The sequence below is a fragment of the Canis lupus genome, chromosome 32, assembly GCF_003254725.2.
Source record: "Canis lupus dingo isolate Sandy chromosome 32, ASM325472v2, whole genome shotgun sequence".
In the NCBI taxonomy this organism is placed as follows: Eukaryota; Metazoa; Chordata; class Mammalia; order Carnivora; family Canidae; genus Canis; species Canis lupus.
This window is the reverse complement of record NC_064274.1, coordinates 22920923-22946368: the sequence shown is the minus strand read 5'-3', so window position 1 is coordinate 22946368 and position 25446 is coordinate 22920923. Positions and strand designations below refer to the sequence as shown.

General features: G+C 36.1%; 1 protein-coding gene and 1 non-coding gene across 6 annotated transcripts in view; both read left to right on the top strand.

Annotated features, from left to right (window-relative positions):
• The window catches only part of PPP3CA (protein phosphatase 3 catalytic subunit alpha), a 310204-nt gene that overhangs the window by 84746 nt on the left and 200012 nt on the right, over positions 1 to 25446 (top strand). The gene's annotated exons all lie outside the window — the stretch shown is intronic.
• Positions 19782 to 19888, top strand: LOC125754215 (U6 spliceosomal RNA). Its single transcript, XR_007407869.1, has one exon. It is a non-coding gene; the product is annotated as a U6 spliceosomal RNA (small nuclear RNA).

Below are 25446 nucleotides of genomic sequence, written 5' to 3'. Positions count from 1 at the left end.
GTTGAAATGAGACAGTATGAAATCCCATGATGTCAAGATCTTTATTAAAATAGAAATGTTGCACCTTTCTTGTTGGTATAATTTGCTGTGTCTTCAGAAGTCTGCTGCTGAAGATGAGTCATTAAGAGAAACTGGTATCCATGAAACTGCATTTTTACAGTCATGCTTTCTAAACTGGTCATCTAGTTAAAACTGGATGAACCTGAAAACAGCAATTTCTGCCTTGCAAGGAGACTAATTAGTATTAAAATTGGTCAGGAAGTTTCTTATGTTCTGTGTTCTGACAGTTTTTAGCATTTTATTAGCATATATTTCAGAGATGGATTGTGTGGATCCTAAAGAGAATCCTAGGGACGTAAGACTACACAGAATGCAGTGGTCTCAGAGAAGGGAGCATATGACAGAAAATTCACATTCTTATTTCAATTCGGCACTCTAGATCTATTGCCCTGAGAAGAAGTCAACATCTTTTAGGATGGTGTGATAGTTTTTACACAAGCAATTCAAAACACCTTTCAGAATTTATAAGTTGAACATAATGATTTCAGTGTAGCACTGTGAATAAATCTGGTTTTATAATGGTGTGCTTAAGAATTCTAACCAAGTAACTTTTTTTCACAGCAGGTACGCTCCAGTGAGTACATTTGTTAAGCTAGTACTGAGGTACATCAATTTTAGCTCCCATGAAAGAAAATTCTTAGCTGTTATAACAAAGCCTATGCTGTAAGGTTATGGTCTATACTGTAGGGATGGTCTGTGGCAGTGGAGAAGGGATGGAAGTTGCTGGGATTTATTGATACCTCTGATGATCTTGGTCAGAATGGCATCCAAGCTCATTGTGGATGTTTGTCGAATGAATGATTGCCCACTTGTAGACTGAGAGAAAGAAGGATGGTATGAAATCGTAAAGAAAATGCTCCTCAGTGAAATTTGTAATGGTTGAGGTCATGATCCATATTCTGAGTTTCCAAAGTTGAATTTATCTCAAGGACACATGAGAGGAAATAGTTGGCATGTGGGATGATGGAGGACGATGATAGAGGAGGAGGAAAGTACTTGTAGTGTTGTTTTCTTCGGAGTAAAAGAGAAGGAAGTGTTCAGAGTAATAAAAATACTTAAATATAAACTGAAGAAAACCTCTGGTTCCTGTTTCTGGTAGATGGGGAAATCCAGAAGAGATTAAAAGGTATAATCTTACCTCTCGATGTAGTCGACTAAAGTTTCAAAAATGGAAGCCAGGTCTTCTGACTCCAGCATAATGGATACTTCCTTCGGCACTGTGAAAACCTTGGTAGAAATTCTAAATTGGAGTGGTTTGTTGGATTTCCAGAATCAATAGCATGCTTGTCTGGTTTCTTTTCAGAGACTTAATTTTTCAGAGATTGACTTTCTTTCAAGAAAGGAAACTGAAGAATACCTTGCCAAGCTTGAGAGAAGGGGCAAGTTTTCTCCTTTCTGAGTTTTATCGAAGGAAGACTCATTAGAACCCTGGGGAAGAGACAAGCAGGAGACCTGGAAATAAGTGGTGGCAGAAAAATGTTTTTAGCCCTACAGTAAGCAAATAAGGAAGAGATTTCAAAGGAATGGACAGATTCCCAGAGAGAGATATTTATGGCTTTGTGACAAAATCAGACATTTCCCACCAAAGTGGAGGAATTTAGATGGTATTGGCTGTTTCCGCCTTGGAAGTTAGTGTCTGAAACACTGACAGATTTGAGAGATCATAGAGATTACTTTCTTATCCAAGAGGAAGACTTATGTGCTGACAAGGCAGCAGCCCTCCTCTTCGATATTATTTTCTCTTTCTTTTGCTTGCTAGTGGTTCGTTGGTTCATTAGTTTTTTTTTTTTTTTTTTTAAGATTTTGTTTTTTTATTCATTAGAGACAAATAGAAGATAGAGGAAAAAAAAGTTGAAGATTTTCCTGGATATGTTCTAAATACAAGTAATCCATAATCAGTAATTAATGTTTTTAGTAAACAAATAAATAAAAGATATGTTTGTGGGTAAGCATGAATCCTTTCACACAGCCATTAATATTGTCTGTCAGGAATTATGTAATATTCTGTATGTTTCATGGATGAAGGGGCAAACTATCCAACATAATAAAAATAAATAGCACTTTACAGAGCATACTGCATGCCAGACACTGATCTAAGTATTTTACATATATTGCTTCATTTAATTATTAGACCAGCCTTGTGGGATAAATATGGTTTATATATTGAAGGGATAGTCTTTGATTTGCACACAGTAGGTAAGGTAAACACAGCCCACAAAACAATAAATATTGGTGTCTTTTTTTTTTTTAAGTGAAAGTCCACTCTTCCATTTTATTTTATTTTTTAAGATTTTATTTATTTATTCATAGACACACAGAGAGAGAGGCAGAGACACAGGCAGAGGTAGAAGCAGGCTCCATGCAGGGAGCCCGACGTGGGACTCGATCCCAGGTCTCCAGGATCACACCTCAGGCTGCAGGCGGCGCCAAACTGCTGTGCCACCAGGGCTGCCCAACTATTGGTGTCTTTACAACAAATTGATAACAAATTCTAAATGTCAAATAAAATGATGATTCAGTCACTGAATCTGAAGACTGACAAAATGTCTTTGATAGAGAGATGGAAACTCCTAACTCTCTAACTTAGGAGGAAGGTAACTAACCCACTCATTTCTTTAATGATTTTCCCTTTGAAACAATAATACACCTTATCTCTATTAAGCAAACTTCCCTTAGCACTTATAAAGGAATAAGAAAAGACAACAAAATGAAAAAAAAAGTCAGGAGTAAATAATACTATGGAAGCAGCGTTAGAGCTCATTGTATAGATGTGGTAACAGTCTCAGAAGGATAAAGTGACCTGTGGAAGGGCACACAGCAGGGCAGGGGTGGGTTCCGTAATGAGAAATATCTAGATCCAAGGGTGCCTGGATGGCTCAGTGGTTGCGCATCTGCCACCGGCTCAGGTCATGATCCCAGAGTCCTGGGATCAAGTCCCGCATCAGGCTCCCTGCAGGGAGCCTGCTTCTCCCTTTGCCCATGTCTCTGCCTTTCTCTTCTGTCTCTCATTAATAAATAAAATCTTAAAAAAAAAAAAGAAGTATTTAGATCCATATCGTACTCCTTTCCCCATGTGAGTGACCCTGGCAAAATTAATCTTCCACAGCTTCTGTTTATTCATGTATAAAAAACATGGCAATGGTTAAAATTTCAGCATTAGCGAGAGTACTAAAATTCATATGCTTGAAGGTATCTAGTTCAAGCTTTAGTTCATAGTAGGTGCACAGTAAATGCCAGTTTTCCCTTGTGTCTCTCACTCTGCGTGACTAACTCTGCTACCCTAGGATACAACTCTGAGATTACCATGCTGCTTATGGAACCAGACAATCCCACTGGCAGACGATCCCAACACACACAGCTGTTTTATATCAGGTCTATTGACGCCTTCCATCATTAAAATTCTGCAATCATCATATCTCAGTTTAACTTCATCAGACTTGTTAACAGTCATTTAAATGGAAATTTCTGTTGTGGATATGGTTTATTTGATATCAGTGAAAACTAACACTAGTGAACAGGCAGCCTTGCTAACCAAATATTTGCCTTTGGAGTCAGCCAGTGATCGTGATTGCTCTACTTTTACAGCTCATGTAGTTACACTTCTAGCAGGTGGACATTTGAAATTTCTAGCAATGTTTATGTGCTATCATATAATTAGTAACCTGTTGTAAATCATCCAGCCACTGGTGATTTGCCAGAGTGAACAATAGCTGAGATTGTGCATTGCTGACTTTAATATTGTAACCTGAAAGATAACATCCTTTTTCCTGGTTGGTTTCAAACTCTTCTGACAGTAGATGATTTTTTAAAAGTTAACTCTATCAATTCTGACTGTGGTTTGAATGCAAAGTAATACAGTAGCTATACTGGGCTAATAACAAATCTCTATTAAGAAGCCATGCCTGTATTTGTTACCATTTGTAACACGTTTTCAATAATACTATTACTATAGCAAGAGTAGTAAGTAGGAGATAAATACCAGATCCAAAGGCAAAAAAGAATATAAATTGTTAGACATATTGCTAATTTACCAATTATCTTAACCATTCAGTGACCATAGTGTAGACGACAACAACAACAACAACAACAACAAAAAAAGATAAGAAAATGATTTAAAAAGATTCATTATCCTACTTAAAAAGCAAAAGAGGTGGAAGAAAAAGATAAACATAGATTTGAGGGTTATTTTATGATTTCCTTATGAAAAAGTAACATTAACAGAGTACCAACAATGATGGGAGTAACAAAACAAAGGCTGGGCTAAACATACCTGTCATGTGTTGGTACACTTTAGAACAAATAATTTATTTTTATGAATATATTTTATTTTTAGTCCTTTTTTTAAAAGTGTTTGTTTCTAAAAGATTTTATTTATTTATTCATGGGAGACACAGCGAGAGAGGCAGAGACATAGTTAGACGGAGAAGTAGGCTCCCTGTGAGGAACTGGATGCAGGACTTGATTCTATGACTCCAGTATAATGACCTGAGCCAAAGGCAGACTCCCAACCACTGAGCCACCTAGGTGCCCCATTTTTAGTTTAAATTTATGTTTTGTAATGAAGTCAGATGGGACAATGAAACATGCTGGAGTCTTAGAGCCTTGGCTCATATGTGGTTCCATCTGCTACTGCCTCCTCATTTCTCTGGAGGGGTTCTGGCTTGCCCCTTCTCCTGCCTCCACTGCCTCCTTTTGCCTTCAGTGGGGCCTTGGCTCAGGGTCCAGCAGAGTCAGATCAGCCAGTGATCAGCCAGCAGTGATGTCTGTGTATCAGAGACCAGAGAGGGCCCAGGTACCAGTGAAGATCTGCTTTTTCCCTGCAAACATCTCATGATAGGTTGAAAGAATGGAAGAAAGGAAAGAGCTCTTATATTGCAGTTTTAACAATATGCCATGCATTTTCATTTTGCCTTGGGGTCTACAAATTATGTAACCAACTCTGGATAGGGTGTTTGGAGGACTGAAGAACTAATAGATATAAAGCAATCAGAACTGTGCCTGGCATACAGGAGGCACTGAAGATGGATTTGCTGTTCTCATGATCTAGCATATTTACATGTCTAGCATATCATCTGGTTAATTTACAGGTGCTACATATATGTATTATAATACATTTATACAACATGATTTTATAAAAGGAGGTAATTAGTATACTTTTCTTGTACATGTTGCCATGAGTAATATTTATGGCATTCACATGGACATAGATTTTAAAAGAAACGATAGCCTGTAATTGGTCTTAAATATATGATGTCTCCTATGTAGCACAGATTTCATTTTTGGAAATTTCAGGACAATAACTGTGAAAAATAATTGTGAGATAAAAGTTATATGATGGTGCAGAATCTGCCCCCTTTTGTACTACAGTTGGCTATGAAGCCAGCATACTGCAAAAATTTTCCTTCATTAACACACTTCATGTTTTTTAGCAGCAAACCAAAACCAAACTCAGCAAGAGTATTTATGCTTTGCTGTTTTTCTTGTTATGTATCCTCCTGAAGTATATGCAATTTATTTTCTTTATCCTTTTTTTTTTAATTATGAGTTTTTAAGGATCTGTTACTCTTTCTTGACCAGAAAATATCTTTGAGGTGCTTTAGAAATAAATGTTTTTATCTAGATTTTATTTAATACAGTTAAATTAAAACAGATTTTCTGTGTCACAGATAAGTTGTTACCCTGCAAGTACTTGGTATATATATACTGCAAATGTTGGGAGAACTCAAGGAAGGAGACTACCTTTGGTTTCAACAATATCATTGTCTTTCTTTACTCTTTATATAACACTCTGAACTTGACTAGCAATACAAAGAGCAGATGGTGGAATGGTGCCAAGTTGACATTCACCATCTGCTTCTCACATATATAATGTGTGCTGAAAAAATAATACAGCAGGGGTCTTCTGTTTAGTGGTTGTTGGTTAGAGAAGCTGTACCGTTTGGGATGATCCTATTTCTACACAAAATAACTTCATTAAATAAACATAAGCAAAAAAACTTTCCGTGATCAATCTCAGTGTGTGGTTTGATCTATTATTTGCATGTATCAGGCTTTGTTATTGTTTTTAATCAAAACTTGATATGGGGCCAGGAATCTTAGAAAAGTATGTTTGACAGTTGAGTTGGACCAAATGACAGATTAAAAAGTGTCTTTGCTTTAAACTAGTAACAAGTATGGTTTTTTCCAGGCTTAATTTAAGCTGAGATGGAAGGAAAGATGATTTTTCATCAAACAACTTAATTCTTATACATAACATGTAATAGAACAGTAGAAGTTTCAGAACAAATGAGAATTGATCAGGAACGAACCCAGGCCATCCTATTAGAGGAAAAGTGGGGATGAGAGGGGAACTTGGGTTCACTCTGGGACCCCACTAGCTTAATCTGAATTGGTTTCCTAGTCTCTGTTAAATTTCTCAGAGTCCTTTTCACTTTGTGTGGGAGCCACAGGCTTTAGCAAGAGGCAAACTCCTGGAGTCAGCTGCAGGTCTGAGCCTGGCTCCTGCTCGGTTTTGCCTCCTCAGATCTTGAATGTACTCTTAGCAATAGCGTGAGACAGCAAATGTCTGTCAATCAAGAGAAATAATTGTCAAGAAATACCTCCAGGGAGGGGAAGAAAAAGGCCTACGTGGTTGAACCTCTGAGCCAGACTATCCATTTATAAAGAATGAGTTAATAATAAAAATAATTTGCTTTGGACTTTCAGGTACCCATAAAACTGGGTTATATGTGGACCTGGATAGAGCCAATAAATGGTCTTCAGAGGGTTAGGAACTCCAAAATTCCATGGAGCATTTTTTTTTTTTTTTTTTTGTTATAGGTGCACATGGTTAAACACAACTGCCATAAATTTACAAATATGAGTAGAGGGATTTTCACCAAACCATTTCTTTCATGGGTTCTACACTGATATGTCTTAGTTTTCATTGTTGAGTTATCACCAACTTAGGGAAAAAATAATGCATAAGTCAGAAAAAAAGGTGAGAAGAATTGTATTTTATTTATTTTTTTAAAGGTTTTATTTATTCATGAGAGACACAGAGAGAGAGAGACAGGTAGAAGGAGAAAAAGGCTCTATGTAGGAACCTGGATGTAGGACTAGATCCTGGGACTCCGGGATCACATCCTCAGCCAAAGGCAGACGCTCAACCGCTGAGCCACCCAGGCATCCCAGAATTATATTTTAATTGAATGGATTTATCAACATCCCTGTAGTAATTCTCTGCTGTGTTTACAGCCCTACCAAAGCCTGCATTTAGTCATACAACAGACAAACCAACAATGCATTTAGTCATACAGAGAAGTAATTCATGCTTATTTAATCTTTTGACACAATGGCAGAAAAATAAGAAAAGTTTACAATGTCCATATACTGATAACATGGAGACTGGTAAGGTAATTTTAACTAAGGGCAAGGACTGAAGAGTCGATGTCTGGATTTTGGTTCTGGGTTCTGCTGCATATTACTGGTTGTCACTGGACATGTAGGTAGTTACTTCAAAATTGGACATAGAGGCACTGTCCTTATTTGAAATTTGAGGGTAATAATATTGCATGTTCAAAACTGATTTTATCTTAAAACCATAGCTTCGGGAATGAGAAATGAGGGCTATGGCTGTCTACCTTTTTAGCTTGTGTGACTTTCTAAAATGAGCACCTTTCTTGCAGTAAAATCTGATTCTGAGTTTTAAAGGGATACCTATTTAATCCTTTGATCAAGGAAGTGGCATATTGGCTTATGACTATACTGTAACCTTCACAGATGCTGCCGTTGGTATTTATATTCATGATTTTTTTATAGGCAGAGAATGAGATCCTATTTTGCTTTTTGCTTTTGGGAATGGTAAACGTTTCTTCCAGCTGGCTAAAATCGATGTACACTTCATCTTTGAACCTCTTGGGAAAGGAAAGAAAGAGGGTGTTAAAATGTACTTTCCTAGAAGTGGCTCTTCTTATTGTACACCTTTAGTTCATCTGGGACTCACACATTGCTTTTAATCTCTACAACATTTTGTTTTCTATTATTCAGGAAGAACATTAGAGAATCCCCATGGTTATCAATTACAGGGCATTTAACAAATGGTCTGATTCTAGAGGGCAATATGTCAGTGCACTCTCTTCCAAAGGAATCGTCGTTATGGCATCCAACTTAGTTTTTGTCCTGTGTAACTTAGTGGATATTTCCATTTACTTATAGCCACTAGAGATACGGTGTCAGTCACATTTCACACAGTAGAAAAGTCTCTGGAATTGAGTTTTGTGGCTCGCAAAACATAAGTAACAATGTCTAAGATCATTTATCTGTAGATACTATTTATAATTAAAGAAATTTGTCTATGGAGAAACATAGGGAGAACTAAAAAATATATATGTATGTGTATACACATGTATGTATAGAGGTATATTCTTTTTCTCTGATAATGAAACAGTAAAGAACTTTCTTCAGTTCTCCGCTGTCATTTTCTTCTCACCATGACACATTTTTTTTCCTCCATAGAGACATAACTTTATGATACTTTGAAAACTAAGAAAGTCCTTGCTAGTGTCCTTCCTTATAAATTAATATTAATGCATAATAGAAAATTTAAAGGTAAGTAATAGGAAATTTTTCTTTAAGTGAAAATACAGTTTCTTTTATAAAATTGAGAGCATTCTTCTCTTTTAGGCTGTAGTTAGGCATACTTTATTTGAAAGAAGGAACAGTTTTTGTTTTTATTTTCCTTTTTAATCATTGCACTAAAATAATTTTTTCAGAAAAAAGACTGCTTGGTAATCACAGTCAAGATATTTTACTTGACTTAAAATTTTTAATTCCCCCTTAGGATAAAGGTTAGCAATCCCTTGTATTTACAAAGAGAGTTATACTCAGTAATTAACCCTATTAAAATTTTTGCAGTTGGAAAAAAATATTAACCTCACTTAGGGAGAAAAAGGCAGAGGCTAATGAATAGAATGGAAAAGCTTTGTTAAAGTCCCTTCAGATTAGCTAATTATGCTAATTTAATATGTAGATGGGAAAAGGTACAGTTTTAAATTTATGAGATTCACATAGTTGGGATGAGTTTAAAAACTATATAGGAAAAATATGTGTTTTGAATTTTAAGCAAGTCCTAAGCTATGTAGAATATCATCTTCGTGAGTTATAGATGAGAAGGCAAGAGAAACCTAGATTGTATGTAGCTATTTTTTTAATAAGGAGAGAAGTTCACTTGGGTTTAATGTCCTTGTATGTACCATGATAATACTCTTCAATTTCATCTTCCTGGAAATATGTGCTGATTACGTCTTTTTTACAGATGCAGAAACTCAGGCCTTCAGAGATACAGTAGGAGTGCCTGGGTGGCTCAGTCAGTTAAGGGCCAGCTCTTGATTTCTGCTCAGGTCATAGTCTTGGAGTCCTGGGATCTAGCCCAGTGTGAGGCTCCTTGTTTAGTGGGGAGTCTACTTGAGGATTCTTTCTCTTCCTTTTCCTCGGCACCTTCCCCCACCTGCATGCACTCTCTCTAAAATAAATAAATAAAATTTCAACTGAAAGATACAGTAACATGCACACTGTAACACAGTAAGGGGGTAGAGCTTGGATCAGTATCCAGGTGTGACTAAATTCTAGGTCTTCTCACTACACCACACTGTGTGACCTTGACCAAGGGGCTTACTTATTTGGGAACTGTTTCTTCATCTATAAAGAGAAGATTTAGACTAAATCTAAATCAGTACTCTCATTGCCTCTCAAACTCTGATAATTCAGTTTTGTTTTTTCTTGTTTTTAAAACCGTGAACATAAAGTATTACAGAAGTTACATGTGAAATAACATATTCATTAAACTGTTACCATGATACTTACATAGCATTTCACAATCCCAGTGCGTATTCATCCCAAATTGAATGTTAGAAGATTCTTTACTTGCATTTTAGCACTGAGAAAGTTAGAGAAACAGTAATATGCTGTATAATTTATTTAAAAAATTAACTAGAAAATTAGTTTCTATTTTGTATTATGTTGAAAATGTATTGAGAAAGAATCCTCTTCAAAATGTAATATAATATTTATGTGTTATTTTGCTTTATGGTAATTTAGTTTTGTCATGTATAAACTGTGCTTGTTAATGCAGGATACAGTTAAACAGGAAGTTGATAATAGGTCATCTTTCTCCTACATTCAAAATAAAGCAAAAAAGTTGTAAAAATTCTAAAGATCTATCTCCATAAAATGAAATTAAAACTGAATGTCTGCTGCAAGGTCTCTGTCATGTTCGTAAAACTCAATTAGTTGTGATAACTGAAATGAATATATCAAGAAATTGGAATGTTAACATACTGCCCTCTGACAAAATAATAATATTAACTCCTAAACTTCTGTGCTTTCTCTTTTCTTTTCTGTGTTTAATTTTGGTATTTCAGTGGGACAAGTGCTATAAAAAAAGACAGTCATCTTTCCTCTTGCAATGGGTGAAACATTTCTAACAATCTTCAAGAGAATTTGTTATGCTTTTTAATGAATGGCTCAGCATAAAGATAGATGGCAAGAAATGCATTATTTAAAAAGTATTTTATATTATATAACAAAGTAAAAATATAGCTAAATTTATTTGCCTTGTTTTTATTAACAGTGTATTAAAGTGGATAAACTATCTATAAAATAGAAAATTGAAATCATCTAACTTTGTAGTAATGTGTGCATTCTTTTAAAATATACTAAATCCTAAAAAGCAATAAGTATTTTTTTTTTCCTGTTAACCATTACTTAACACTTAAGAATCTCTGACAAAAAAAAAAAAAAAAAAAGAATCTCTGACAGATGTCTTGAGGATCTTTCAGTTCAGGTTTGAATCGCAAAGATAGTTACTAATGAAGAACAGATAGATGAAAGTAAATAGAATCTCACTAATTAGAAGTTTCATAATTTTGTCAGCATCTAGCCATCGGACATCCAGATCTGCATCAAAGGTACTAATAGTACCTTTGGGGGAAATGTGCAGAATATACTTTGAAATGCGAATAGATAATCCAACATGTATCTTTGTCATATCAACGTTATCGATTCAGTTAATCTTCTGGGTTGATCAGTCAGTATAGGTGGTGATGGCAAAACCCCTCCCCCAGAACAGTTTCCTGTCCTCCTCTGGGCAGTACCCAGGCAAGTCGCATATAGAGAGTAGCCCTCCATGCATATTGATTAGCTTATTGCTACTGTTTTGTGTCTCTGTTCCTTCAGTGTTTTGCTCCTATGGGCCCTGCAACAAATGTAACAATTCCTGGGCAGCCCCGGTAGTGCAGCGGTTTAGCGCTGCCTGCAGCCCAGGGTGTGATCCTGGAGACCCGGGATCGAGTCCCACGTCGGGCTCTCTGCATGGAGCCTGCTTCTCCCTCTGCCTGTGTCTCTGCCTCTCTCTCTCTGTGTCTCTCATGAATAAATAAATAAAATATTAAAAAAAAATGTAACAATTCCTTACATTAAATTTCTTTTGTTGACATACTTATATGATTTCTAGTTCCCGCACTGTAACCTAACACAAAATAAATGACAAACTGTGTAAGCAATATTAAATATATATGGGGAAAGCTATTAAACTGGCTTGCTTAAAATTTTTGAATTCTTGGCTCATGACAGAGAAATGATGCTCATGCTGTGCTTGGTGCGAAAGGCAGGATACTATAGTATGACATAGAAAGGGTCGACGAGGAAGGATGGCCAGTGCCAGCAAGAGGCAGACATATGTGGAGACCATACATTTTTACCATCACCTAAGAAGGACAGTACCACATGTCTTTATAAATTAGGTTTTAAAAATATGTAATATCCAGTTTTCCACAAGTTGACTTTATAGTAACGAGTGCTGTATTCTAGCTAGTGAGTTTTTATGTGATTTGCATTTGAATGCAAACTGATTTTTTTTTTTTCTCTAAAGGAAGCACATATACTGTCCTCATTATATACAGTGTTTTTCTGGTAAAGTTGGTGGATTTTTCTCTTTCCATTATTTTGTAGGATAGCTGGAAGACCAAGGTGAGGGTTATAGGAGAAGGCTGAAAATTCAAAAGTAAGCCAGTTGGGTTAGGAGAAGTTCCCGTTTTCACTCTTGCCTCATTAGCACCACAATTTAACTAAATGTATTTATAAATAACAACTGACAAAGCCCTTTATACATATAGCCGGAGACCTCAAGATGACCACATATATGTTTTTATATGTACGTATACACACACATACACATGCACAATTACTTTCTACACTGATTTAACTTGTAGTTGTTTTATACTTAGAGTGATGTATAGGGTTTATTTTTTGTTTAAATAAAGATAAGAAAGAAATCTCTTAACCCTAAATAACCTAAATAATTTGTAATTTATTACTAGTTAAGATTTGATTATTTTTTGACCAGAAAATAGTTATCTTGCTTGTTTTAAAAAATTCTTGGTCTTGCAAGTGCTTTTCACTCTCTTAATGCAAAATGACCTAAAGCTTTGTTTTCACATCATTTTGAGTTTCCATGTTTCTTAGACCTTACTGGTTGAACAGGATCAAAATAAAAAGTAGTATCTCCCTGGCTTATTCCTTCCTTAAAAACATAACCAGTATTCGAGTATGGATTGCAGTTGGTATCTCACTCTAGTTAGCCATTTCTTTGTGCCAGATAATAAAAAATATGGCTGACAACCCAAACTCATTCAGTCCCTACCATGCATAGTTTTCAAACAAACAACAAACAAACAAACAAACAAACAAACAGACAACCTAGAGGATGTGGTGGTGAATGGAATTAAATACAGGGATGGTTAAAGTATGTGGTGTATAGTGATCGAATATAGTGCTTGTCACTATTAGTGATAAAAAGGTGAAAAATCAGAAGCCAGTCTTGGGTGTGTCATTCAAGGAGATGGCAGATATGGTGGCACCACTAACAAGACTAACTAGCGGGGAAGTGGGGCTAGTGTTCTATGGAAGAAGGTGATGAGTTTAATATGAGGTAAGCTAGTGCAGTTGGTTCGTGAGACTGGGAGGGGACTGGGCAGCTCAGGGTTGGAGATTGTCCTTTGCAGCCTGCAAGCCTTTTCTTTTGTGTAATCAGATTCCATTGCTTTCTCTTCTTCTTAAAAGCCTTGATAGGAAGCCATTTTTAAAAAATCTATTCAAACAAGTGTAGAGAAACTCCTCACCAATCTTGTTAAATTTCATTAGATTTCTTTGAAATACACGCAGGCTGACAGCTATGATAGTCCAATTTCATAGCTGGAGTCAATTTTTCTCCCTTTTCTTTTTTATCAGCAACATGTGCAAACACATGACATACCTTGGAAACGGTTTCCTTCTTACGGAGCTGTGTATTCGGCATCTCTACACATTTTGTAGGCAGGCAATGTGGTGCAGAATAGAGAGCTTTGATTTGTGTCGATTTGGCTTGAAATTCTGTGTTAACTGATTCCATACTTAACTGGATGGTACAACTTCAAGGAGCAACTTTAAACTCTTTAAACTCTTGTCACCTCAGACAACAGAATCTATTCCTGCTTTGCTTTCCTGTGTAACTCTAGTGTGTGCCTGTCTAGTGTGTATGTGAGCCGTTGGGTGTCTCTCTCATCTGCCTGGGGACAGCATACTCTTTATTGTGGTGTTAGTCCTCATTAGCACTATGGTGAGGAAATGATTTCTCACTTCCTCTTATTTCGTGGACGTGATTAAAATCAGCACGTTACGTGTTCTTCGTAGAATACTCCATGTGCTGACTTTTTCATATGCTGTTTCCGAGTTGTTCAGCTGGCAGACTGAAGAAGTTAATTCTGTTTCCATTTTTCTCTCGTTCATTTTATAGAAAGTGATTAAGAAAAAGCAGATCTTGTAGGAGTGTGTAGACCTCAACTTACTTTTGCCAGGTAATGAGTAGACATTGTCTGGTGGAGAATGAAGAAATGCATTATTACTGGACATTGGGCCTGGTCTGACTTTTCTACAAAAGGTATTTTGAGAAAAAAAAAAAAAAAAAAAAAAAAAGCTTGTATACCAGGAAACATGCTTTAAAAGAACACATTAGAACTGAAAATCAGGTAGTTTAGAAGCAGAGTGACTGATGAATTCCTCTAATGTTTCCGATGTTACCAATATTTGGAAAATGTAATCTTGCCTTTTGCATGGGGAAGCCGGTATGCTACTCAGTAAGAAACTATGATCCAATCATTACGAGATAGAACATTTTTGATCCTATGAAAAAAGATACAAAAACTTTATCATATAAATCAAAGCTATTCTGTCTCCCTTTGAATTCACATTTACTCTTTTAAGAATTGAGAGTTTTGAACTAGAAAGTATATTAACTTTTTCTTCATTCAGGATCCAGTAAATGAGGAAAGTGAGGGTCGGAAATATTAAATAGCCACCCAAGACCACATAGACCTGAGGAGAACTGGGCTTTGATTCAGGATGTCTGACTCCTGGCCAGAGCTTATTAACCACCTATTTATTTTTACAGCCCTGCTCTATAACTTGGTGTGTTATTTCTCAGCCTAGAGCCTATAGGTGACTGAGAATGGATAGTATTTTCTTAGGTATACCATAAGAGCATGTACTGTGTCTATGAGGATGTGTGTGCTTGCATGCACAGATTTGTGTGTGTATGTGCATTATATGGTGTAAGGGAGTCAGCTGCCTGACAGATTGATAGGGGTGGAAACTGGGCAGTTTTAGGAAGATGAACAGAAGGGGAAAAAAAAAGGAGGATTCTTCTAGTTTGGAGATTGTGAAAGCTGGGATATAAGAGAAAATGGTTTTGTTCTACATGTCTTCCAAATTTTTGAACCACTCCTGATTTAGAGCCACTGCAATGCTCACCATCAGCCTTTCTGCTCATTTTAACCCAGTAATATTCTACTGCACAGGTGGCTGCCATATTAGCAGGCTGTTATATAGACTATAGATTCAGCAGCAGCAGAAGGCCTTGTTTAAGGGCTTGGAAACACCAGTTTCTTAATTTAATTCTAGTAATGACACTTACAGATAGCCTGGAAGTCATGTGAATCCATGATGTGGGAAATGGGTGGAGAATCTAGTTTGTTTTTTAAAGATTTTTATTTATTTCTGTGAGAGAGAGAGAGAGAATGCCCAAATAGGGGGAGAAGGAGACGGGAGAGGGTGAAGCAGACTCCCCGCTGAGCAGAGAGCTGTTCAACAAGGACATGAGGCTCGATGCCAGGACCCTGAGATCATGATCTGAGCCAGAGGCAGACACTTAACCTACTGAGCCACCCAGGTGCCCAGGAGAACCTAGTTTTACTATTATTTCTTAAGCTTATATTTTTCATACTGAACAATCTCAAACACCTATATTTAATTTCTATTCTCTGGAACTTAGTTCCCCAGAATTTGACCTTTCTTATTTCTCTCCAGAACTTTTTAATTCAACTAGTATCCTATCTGTTTTCAGTTGGAGATAGTGGTGTTTTTTTTTGTTTTTGTTTTTGTTTTTTTTTTTTAATGTAATTTCTGGGGCAGCCCGGGTGGCTCAGCGGTTTAGTGCTGCCTTCAGCCCGGGGCCTGATGCTGGAGACCCAGGATCGAGTCCCACATTGGACTCCCTGCATGGAGCCTGCTTCTTCTTCTGCCTGTGTCTCTGCATCTCTCTCTCTCTCTCTCTGTCTCTCATGAATAAATAAATACAATCTTTGAAAAAAAAATAAAATAAAAATGTAATTTCTGGGCTTTCTGGCATAAGCTTTGTGCCTTAATTAGATTTTTTAAAATCATTGATTAAGGTTGTATCTTTAATTGCTAGTCTGTTCCCACTCAGTACCTAATACAATGTTTATTGCAGTCAGTAGTAAATATATTGTTAATGAACTGATGACTATCTGTAAATATCTACGTAGTCCAGGTGTTTCTATCAGGATTCTTTAAGAATCTCTCATGTTTAAACATTTTCACATCTGTACAATACTACTTAAGATATGCAATTATGAGTATATCTGGGGATAGATGAAGGAAATATTTTGAAGGCAGAGCAATGCTTCCCATGCCAGGGAAGCCATGTAATTGATATAATGCTGTTGAGTTAGCTCCAAAATATAAAAGAACTATGACTGTGTAGCATAATTAACAATGATCCCGAATTAATTTGATCTGAAAATACTATTTTGGTTATGCACTGTAATATTTATACAGATATACTTAACAATTTACCACTGAGTATATGTGTTAATGAATTCATTTTAGTTTTAAAGCATAGTTACTAGAGCCAGATTTTTTTTTTTAGATTTGAATTGAATCCTCCACTTACAGAGTGTGCTTTTTGGTAAATTATTTAAATCTGTATTTTGGGTTAGGTATTTTTCTTCACATGTAAATAAGGATTTGTAGATTAGGTAAATTCTAATAGTAGATTCAAGCTCTTGGAGTTCTTGTCACATTATATTTCTAAAGTCTTTAGAACCGGGCCTGGCAAATAGTAAGCACTGGGTTAATATTGGCAATTATTATAGAAAACTGGAACATCACAGAATAGAATGTCAGTCTCATGTTATGTATTGACATCATTTGGTGATTTAGCTCTAGGTTTTAAAAATTATTTTAACATGTTTGTCCTTTCATTGAACAAATGTTTCCTGAGCACTTGCTTTGTGTTAGAGATAGCAACAATACCAACTCTCGTATCAACAGTACCTTTTATCTGTTTCATGCACTAACATTTACAGAGCCCTCCAAGTATTATCTCACGTGTCTTTCCTGTCAAAATGAGGAGGTAGTTAAGATAAAGGATATTGCCAGTTTATAGATGAGGTAACTTTTAGATGTAAAAATTTGCCTTATTATCAGAAGTAAGGACTAGGCCATTGGTCTCTTCACTCTGCCTCACCATCTCATCAAAGACAGTGCTTGCCCACACTCCCATGGAGCTTACTGTTGTTGCCTGTGCAGATTTCTGTGTGGATCACTTGGACCTAGGGCATGGATCCACATTGGTTTGGTTCTTCTAAGTTTGGATCACAGTAATTCTGTCCTTCGGCTTAATTTGTTATTTTTTTTTTTAACTTTTAGGAAGATTTTATGAATATCGCGGAATTTTGCACTTTTAAAATAAATTGAAAATATTTGATTTATTCACAAACTATTTTAACATTTCTGACATATCTTTTTATCCTTTTGTGTCTTTGGCTTATCTGAATCCTAGTTTTCTTTTAAAATTTTTTCTTCTTTGCTATCTGACTTCCCAGCCCTCCAGATTTAAATTCAAAGATCAACCTGTTTATTTTTCTTTCAACACAGAAATTGGAATAAGGAAGTGAAAAAAAGTACAACTGCCCATCAGACATGTAATGGGCCTCTCTAATAGACCTGATTGAATTGATTACTCTAGCAGTTCACCCACTGGAATAAAAAGAATAAGGCACTCATCATTTAGTTATAAATTTATTCCTTGTGAAGAGCCACATCCCATTAATTTTATGTAATTTGGTTATTCCCAGTAGCTGTTGGTTTTATGTGGTGATGTTCTCTTGAGAGAGAAGAACCATATGGTGTGCATAAACTTTAAAGGGCCAAAAGATTTTCATAGTGTTCACAATCTTAACTGTTGCTTTGATCCTATTTGTAATCTCTCTCAGAAATGCTTTCCTCTTCAGTATTTCTGGATAGAAGTAGGTATAGAAGCATAGAGTAAAATGATGTGCAAACCAGCTGCTGTGTTCCAGTGGCTTGCTCTAGCCTCCTTTTACCCTGAGTCTCCTTAATCAAAATCATTCTAGATTAAATTCACTTAAGATATAGCTGATGTCGGCGTATAGTAAAATGTGTTTGAATCCACTACTACCAGGACTTCCGCCACCACCACCACCACAGGGGAGCTACATTTTAACTATTATTATGCTGAAGAGTGAGCTTTTGGCTTGACTGGACATGCGTATAGAATTCCTGATGCACCTGAATCCCTAAAGGAGCAATGACTTTGAGAAGTCAGTTCTAACTAGTGTTGGCATATCATCTTCTCATACTAGGTACCTATTCTATACTCAAGGGCCATGGCAGCCCTAATATGCCTTCATTTTTATCTTAACAGTATGATTGGAGAAGAGTTGGAAAGCAGAGATGAATCATTAACATGATCATCATTTTCAACATTTTCTGATTTTCTCGTGAATTTGTATTTAACCATTATTCTCACGTTTACTATTTGCTTTTCTTTGTTGCTGCTTCTTGCTTCCAAATTGTGATAATTAAATATGCTGACTCTCTCACTCTCTCTTTTCTTTTCTTTTTTTTTTCACTCTCTCTTTTCTGAGGAGAAATGTTTTCTCCTGGAATTGCTTTTCTTCTGTTTGTAATGACACTTTTATTTATTTATTTAATTTTTAAGATTTATTTATTTATGATAGACATAGAGAGAGAAAGAGGCAGAGACACAGGAGGAGGGAGAAACAGGCTCCATGCCAGGAGCCCCATGAGGGACTCCATCCCGGGACTCCAGGATCACTTCCTGGGCCAAAGGCAGGCATCAAACCCCCGAGCCACCCAGGGATCCCCTATAATGACACTTTTAAATTTATTTTTTGCTTGATATATTTGCTTTAAATGACACTATTGAGATTTTGACATTACTTTGAGAAAGAGAAAGTGAGTTGTCAACAGTGACAATACTCAAAAGTGATTTAGTGCTTTAAGGAGTAATACTGAACACCACGTATAAGTTTCATTGTGAAGTAGAATTCAGTGATACTATGACATTTTAAGAAAATTTTTTGTTTATTTGCTTCTGACAAGAGGGAGATGTTTCTGTTTGCATAGAATAAGGTGCCAGGGAGGGCAGAGCAATCTAAGTTACATATGTAACCTCTTGCTGTTATTGTTTTAAGTTCTGCTTATGGGATTCAGTAACTTCTCACAATCTGTTTCCTGACCTTCACTAAACTTTCTTTGAATAATAGCGTTAGTGGATAGAGGAAGTGAATTTAATTGTCAGCAATAGACGTGTATGTTTCAGTTATACTAGGGTAGACTGGCAAATGGGAGGATGGTTACTAACGTTAGAGTTTTGATCCTAAAAATAATTATGAGTCATCAAAGTGCCAGTAAAGCAATAATTGTGTGAGACATTCAAAACATCTTAGGTCAGAGAGAGAATTCAGTCTCAGAAGGCTAGTTGAGGGATAGGTGATAGGATATATTTGAGAACATAGTTCTAGTTTCTGGTGAACAGAGTACATTCTTTTTTTTTACATCCATTAAAATTGAAGAGCTTCCCACCAAAACAATTAAAATTCTAGCTTGTGGTCAGAGATAAATATTGATTTTTGAAGTAGAAAAACTATGATTTTTGAATCCCACTCTTTAAACTATGTACTTTAAGACTGTAAATAGCCCTAGGGGGAGTTTAGTATTTTATATGGAGGAAAATAAGCTCACTGTATTTCCCTCATCTCCATTTTTAATATTTTTCTTTATTTGTTGATCTTCAAGCTAAAACTTTTTATTCCAATGTATTCATTTTTTTCATCACTTTATATAATAAAACTAGAATTACACAAGAGTTTATAAGTGAATCCTTTAATTTAAAAATAATGCCTTAATTTCTCTTAAAGAAACTGAGTTCTCTATTTCTTGAATTAAATCATATTTACCTGTAAGTAAATATGAAATCCATTCTTCTGGAAAAAAGTCATTAGGTGTGAAAGTTTAAAAGAAATGGACTGGTCCAAGACATCTATTTTAACCATTTATTCTTTTCTCCATTAAAAATAATAGTGCTCGCTTCGGCAGCACATATACTAAAATTGGAACGATACAGAGAAGATTAGCATGGCCCCTGCGCAAGGATGACACGCAAATTCGTGAAGCGTTCCATATTTTTGAAACGAACTAGGGGTGGTAGAAGGGGAGGAGGGCGGGGGGTGGGAGTGAATGGGTGACGGGCACTGGGTGTTATTCTGTATGTTAGTAAATTGAACACCAATAAAAAATAAATAAAAAAAAATAATAATAACTTTTTAAAGGTCCTTATGGAATTTATATCATCAGCCTTTTATAATTGGCTTGTAGTCTCAGAGTAAAAGACAAGATATTAAATCAGGTAGTAAATATTTACTTATTTTTTAGGGGAGTAGTAATTATTTTTGTTTGACAAGTTAACATTAAATAAGTAGTGAACTGAAATAATATGCCTATTTTTAAAGCTTATTCACAGGATGCCTGGGTGGCTCAGTGGTTGAGCATCTGCCATTGGTTCAGGGCATGGTCCCTGAGTCCAGGGATCGAGTCCCACATTGGGCTCCCTACATGGAACTTACTTCTCCCTCTGCCTCTGTCTCTGCCCTCTCTCTCTGTGTGTCTCTCATGAATAAATTAATAAAATCTTAAAAAAAAGAAGCTTATTCACATATTTTGAATATCAGTGTAACTGTTGGCTTATGCTTTGAGGATATTTTCCTTTTGAGAGAAGGAGTATATGGATCTCATGGCAAAGTCATCCGTGTATTCTACAAGCACTTGTTAGGTGAGTTGCTGGGTAAGTCTGAGAATTATTGTAGCAGATGTTCTGGTGAGCACCTTCAGGACCAACACCCATGGGATCTGATGGCAATGAAGATGGAACTGTGATGCACTTGTGGCAGTGGTGTGAACTGGTCCCACAGTGAGCCCCACAGTTGGGATGGCCTTTCACAGTTGTCCTCAGTGCTAGCAAGGGGATTGGGCCTTGACTCTCCTGCATTGACCAGGGAAGTGATGTGACCCAGGAGTGGTGTATTTATGTGCAGCCAGCAGCCAGTGCTCCTGGAAGAGGTGGAGGGGGAAGATGAGCCTTGATCCTGAAAAGGAGTCCTGACCTGAGGATCTGGATGGTGCATTGTAGCATCTACTACAGTTGCCCACTAATAATCTGACTTTGATATAGGTAATGGGGACACCATGTTGAGCAAAAGCAGACATTGCTCTGTTCTTCCAAGAAGTTGATGTCTAATAGGGAAGAGACATGATTCAAAAAACGACACAAACAAAAGCAGACTTGTGGTCATTATAGATGCTACTACATGGTATTAAAAAAGCCTATATTAAAAAACTAAAACTCTGTTTAGAAACTACAGGTAAAATACTTTAAAATATTTTTGAAGGTTTATTCATTTATTTTGGGGGGAGGGTAGAGCGCAAGCAAGCTTGGGGGAGAGGGAGTGCAGAGAGGAAACCAACTCCCTACTGAGTGGGGTTTGATTTCCCCACTGGGAGTTCATGACCTGAGCTGAAACCAAGAGTCCATGACTTAACCGACTGAGCCACCCAGGTATTTCATCCCAGATAAAATACTTCTTAAATGTATATTGATGGTGGTCAACCTAACCCTTATGCATGTTTATTACTGGTTTGCTTTCCCTACAGTAAGCTTATCCTGTGTTATATCTTCATGTTATTTTGTGGAAACATTGTTTAACTACTCAGTAACTGAAACTCCAAATGAACACCCAAGCTCTCTACTCCCCAGAATGCTGGGTAAATCTAATTCAGATGATTCAGCTGACACAAGGATAATGTTGCATTCACCCATTCATGGGGAAGTGTTTCTGTATACATGTTAGACTTGAGGAGTTGGGAAGTCACAATTGCAGTTGAGATATTTTCTGCTGGACCTAAGGTTTCAGGAGAAATTGTATTTTCAGCTGAATAGAAAAAATATAGCCGAGGTTGCTGCTTTTTAATAATAATTAAAATTATAATTAAAATAATAATCATTACTTCTGATTGTAATCATTTAGTTGCTAAGTGCTTTATATGGATTATGATATTTAATTCTTATTAGGCTAGTGTTCTAAGAGGTTTATACAGATTATGTGATATAATCTCCATAACATCTCTAGGAAATAAGTTTGATTATTTATAGTGAGGAATTTATATTCCTCACTTTATAGATGAGGACAACTAAAACTAGAGTCTTCACAAAACTAGTAAGCAGAAGAGCAAAGAGTTGTGTTTTTTGTTTTTGTTTTTGTTTTTGTTTTTTTAATGGCTATCTGAGTCCAGAGCTTTTCTTAGGGATGTAATATGTTGATATGAAATAACCTTTTGGTAGTAGAAAATTCAGGGATGGTTGAAAAATAGATGTCAGGAATTTGGAGGAAAATAAACCATTTTAGAAAGTGCTCCCTTGCCTTATACAGATGTTGAAATTAATAAGTGTATCAAGGCAAGGCTTTGGCCATCCTCAGTTTTTATATTTGCTCCCCACTATCATTTTCCACATGGCAAAGAGAGATTTTCTATTGAATCTTATTACTCCCCTACATAAATCCCATATGGCTTCCTATATACTTGCATATATATTCTTTGGTGCCAGCTCATTCCACCACAGATGGTGTCCCCACTCCTACCCCCTTCAACTTTGCCCAAGTCAAGAAGGATTCTTTCAGTTCTTCTAAATGCTAAGCTCTTTCCCACCTCAGGCTTTTGCTCTTGCTGTCTTCTATGCCTAGAATGTGCTTCCTTCTGCTTTTCACATGACTGAGTTTTACTCATTCTTCAGATCTTGACTCAAATGTCACTTCCTCAGCAGAACCTGTCCTGGCCATATTATTTAAAGTTGGTTTCCCCTTGTACTCTTTATCTTTGCATTCCATTTCCTTTGTAGTACTTTCCATACTGGTGATTATTTTATTTGTTCCTTTGGTTATTTGTTATCTGGGTCCTCTACAATGCTACAAACTCTGGGAGTACTTCGCTCGTGTCTGTTTTTTTCCTTTGTCTTTTCAGACCCTGGCAGGGTTGGTGTTCTGTGTTGCTTGAATGACTCATCCGTGGTAATGTAATGGTCTTTCTAGTCAAGCCATGGTGAATTTGACTTTTGTACTTTCTCTTCCTTTTTTTAGATCCTTTCAAGATAGAACATAGATTTAAATTTAAATATAGAAAATATTGTCAATTTTATTGGACAGTCAAGTGGGCCCTGTGCAATGTAAAGGGCATGTTACTATTAAAAGAGTTAATACTCCTTTTAGTTAAAAGTCTATGTATGACCTTCTGTAAGGTTATAACATAACTGATGCAGGAAGCATATTTCTGAATATGAGGTAAAACAATTTTAGATAGATTGGCTGTCGAATGATTATATATGTTGTTTTGAGTCATATTATTATATGAGAAATTGCAGCCATAAAAAAGTCTGATTCTTTCAATTACTTATGAAATAAAGTTCTAAAATGTTTACCATTCTTTTCTAAAAGATAAGATTTCAATGATTATAATATGTTATATTAATTAAACATGTTTACTGAACAGCTACTGTGTGTCTGGGCCCTTTTCTAGGTTGTAAGGATATGGTAGAGAAACATAAGCAAACCCTGTCCTCATGAAGTTTATAATTTAGTGAGGAGAAGAATGTTTTAACAAATAATCATTTTTCATCTTACTAATTTTATATCAGCGCTAACACTGATGCAAATGTATATACCCATATTGTGTGTGTGCGCGTAGGTGTGTATGTGTGTATAGAATTCCAATATGGTTTATTATCTGCATATTAGTCTGGTAACCTTTTCAAAAGTCTGAAGTGACATGATTGAAGCTGATTGATGGGGAGAATACTCCACCTCAGTAATGTTCTTTGAGCCCTGAATGAGAAGCCTTAGGAAATTATTTTCATTTACATTTTCTTCTAAGGCAATTCAGCCCCCACCCCCAATGGTAGACAGACTTAACTTGTAAAAAGGGTTTGATTTCATTGACATATCCTCCCAATAAGATGACCAAACACTTCATTTTACCTTTCTCATGATATCACATTCATTCTTTTTTTTTTCCTTCCAAGTTTTTATTTAAATTCTAGTTAACATACAATGTAGTATTAGTTTCAGGTGTATGATGCAGTGATTCAGCACTTCCATACAATACCTGGTGCTCATCATGACAAGTGCCCTCCTTAATCCCAGTCACCTGTTTAGTCCATCCCCTACCTACCTCCCCTCTGGTAACCATCAGATTATTCTCTATAGTTAAGAGTCTTGGTTTGTTCTCTTTTTTCCCCCCATGTTCATTTGTTTTCTTTCTTAAATTTCACAGGTGAGTTTAATCCTATGGTATTAGCCTTTCTCTAACTTATTTTGCTTGTATCTAGTTCCATCCATGTCTTTGTAGATGGCAAGATTTCATTCTTTTTTATGGCTGAATAATGTTCCAATGTAGATATAAATTACCACTTCTTTTTTTCTCCATTCATCAGTCAATGGACACTTGGGATCTTTCCATAATTTGGGTACTGTTGGTAATGCTAGTATAAACATCAGGACATCACCTTCATTCTTACAGCCTATCTAGTAAAGGTTAACTCAGTAAGTCTAGGGGACTTTTACCTTCCAAGGAAAGGTCTAGCCCTTGACTGGATCCTGGAAGAGAACATCTAAGCCCTTAAAATATTTTACCTGATAAAAATGTTTTGTTTATGTGGAGGCCTTTCAGATAAACTACCAGATGGTTTATACTGACCGTGTGATTTATGGTAAGGGACCTGGGCTATACCAAATCAGTTTGACTTCTAAAAGGGCTGGAGTTTGAAGTTACTAAGATCAGCTGTGTAAGCTTTCCATGCCCACATGACTGCCCTCACGACAATAAGAACACTGTACACCAAGGCTTGGGTGAGCTTTCATGGTGGGGAGTAGCCCCAAATGTGTTGTCAGACATTGTTTCTGGGAAAATTAGATGCTGTCTGTACAACTCCACTGGAAGAGAACTGTTGGAAATCTGTGCCTGTTCTTTACTGGATTCTAGTCTATATATATTTTGCTTTTGCTAGTTTTAATTCACTGTAATAAACTGTAGCTTTGAGCATTAAAAAAAAAAATCTAAACCAAAAAACAAGGTTTAGTTTCTTATCCTATAAAAATTACCTATAATTGGGGCAGTTTCAATTCAGGTATATAATTTTTTTGAAAGTTTTATTATTTTGAAATAGTACCTCAAACAGTATCTTTCATGCATTAATAATTTATGTTAAGAAACCAACTAAATACCCATGCTGTGTTTTATGATTGAAATGTATACATATGATTGTAAAGTCTGTTGTAAAAAAAGCCTGTTTGCAGTAGTTATTTCTGAATAACTCTATTGAAGGCTTCTCATTTCTTTTAAGTAGATTAGATGTTCTCTAGTAATTTTAGAATAATATTCAAACTGCATGGTCATGGTTAGAAAATGAACAAGAGAATTTCATTTTCAGGCAAAAAGCTATGACTCAGTAAAAGGTAATCATGCCACACTAATATTTATCTTTGCATATTTTTCACTTGAACATGTACATTTCTCACTGTGTTAACTCACATTAAAATGGCTGGGCTTTCTATTTTAATAATTTGTCAAGCTAATTAATACGACTTTGTGATATAAGAAATAAACATTGATTAGTGAATACTTAACTAAAGCATTTAATAA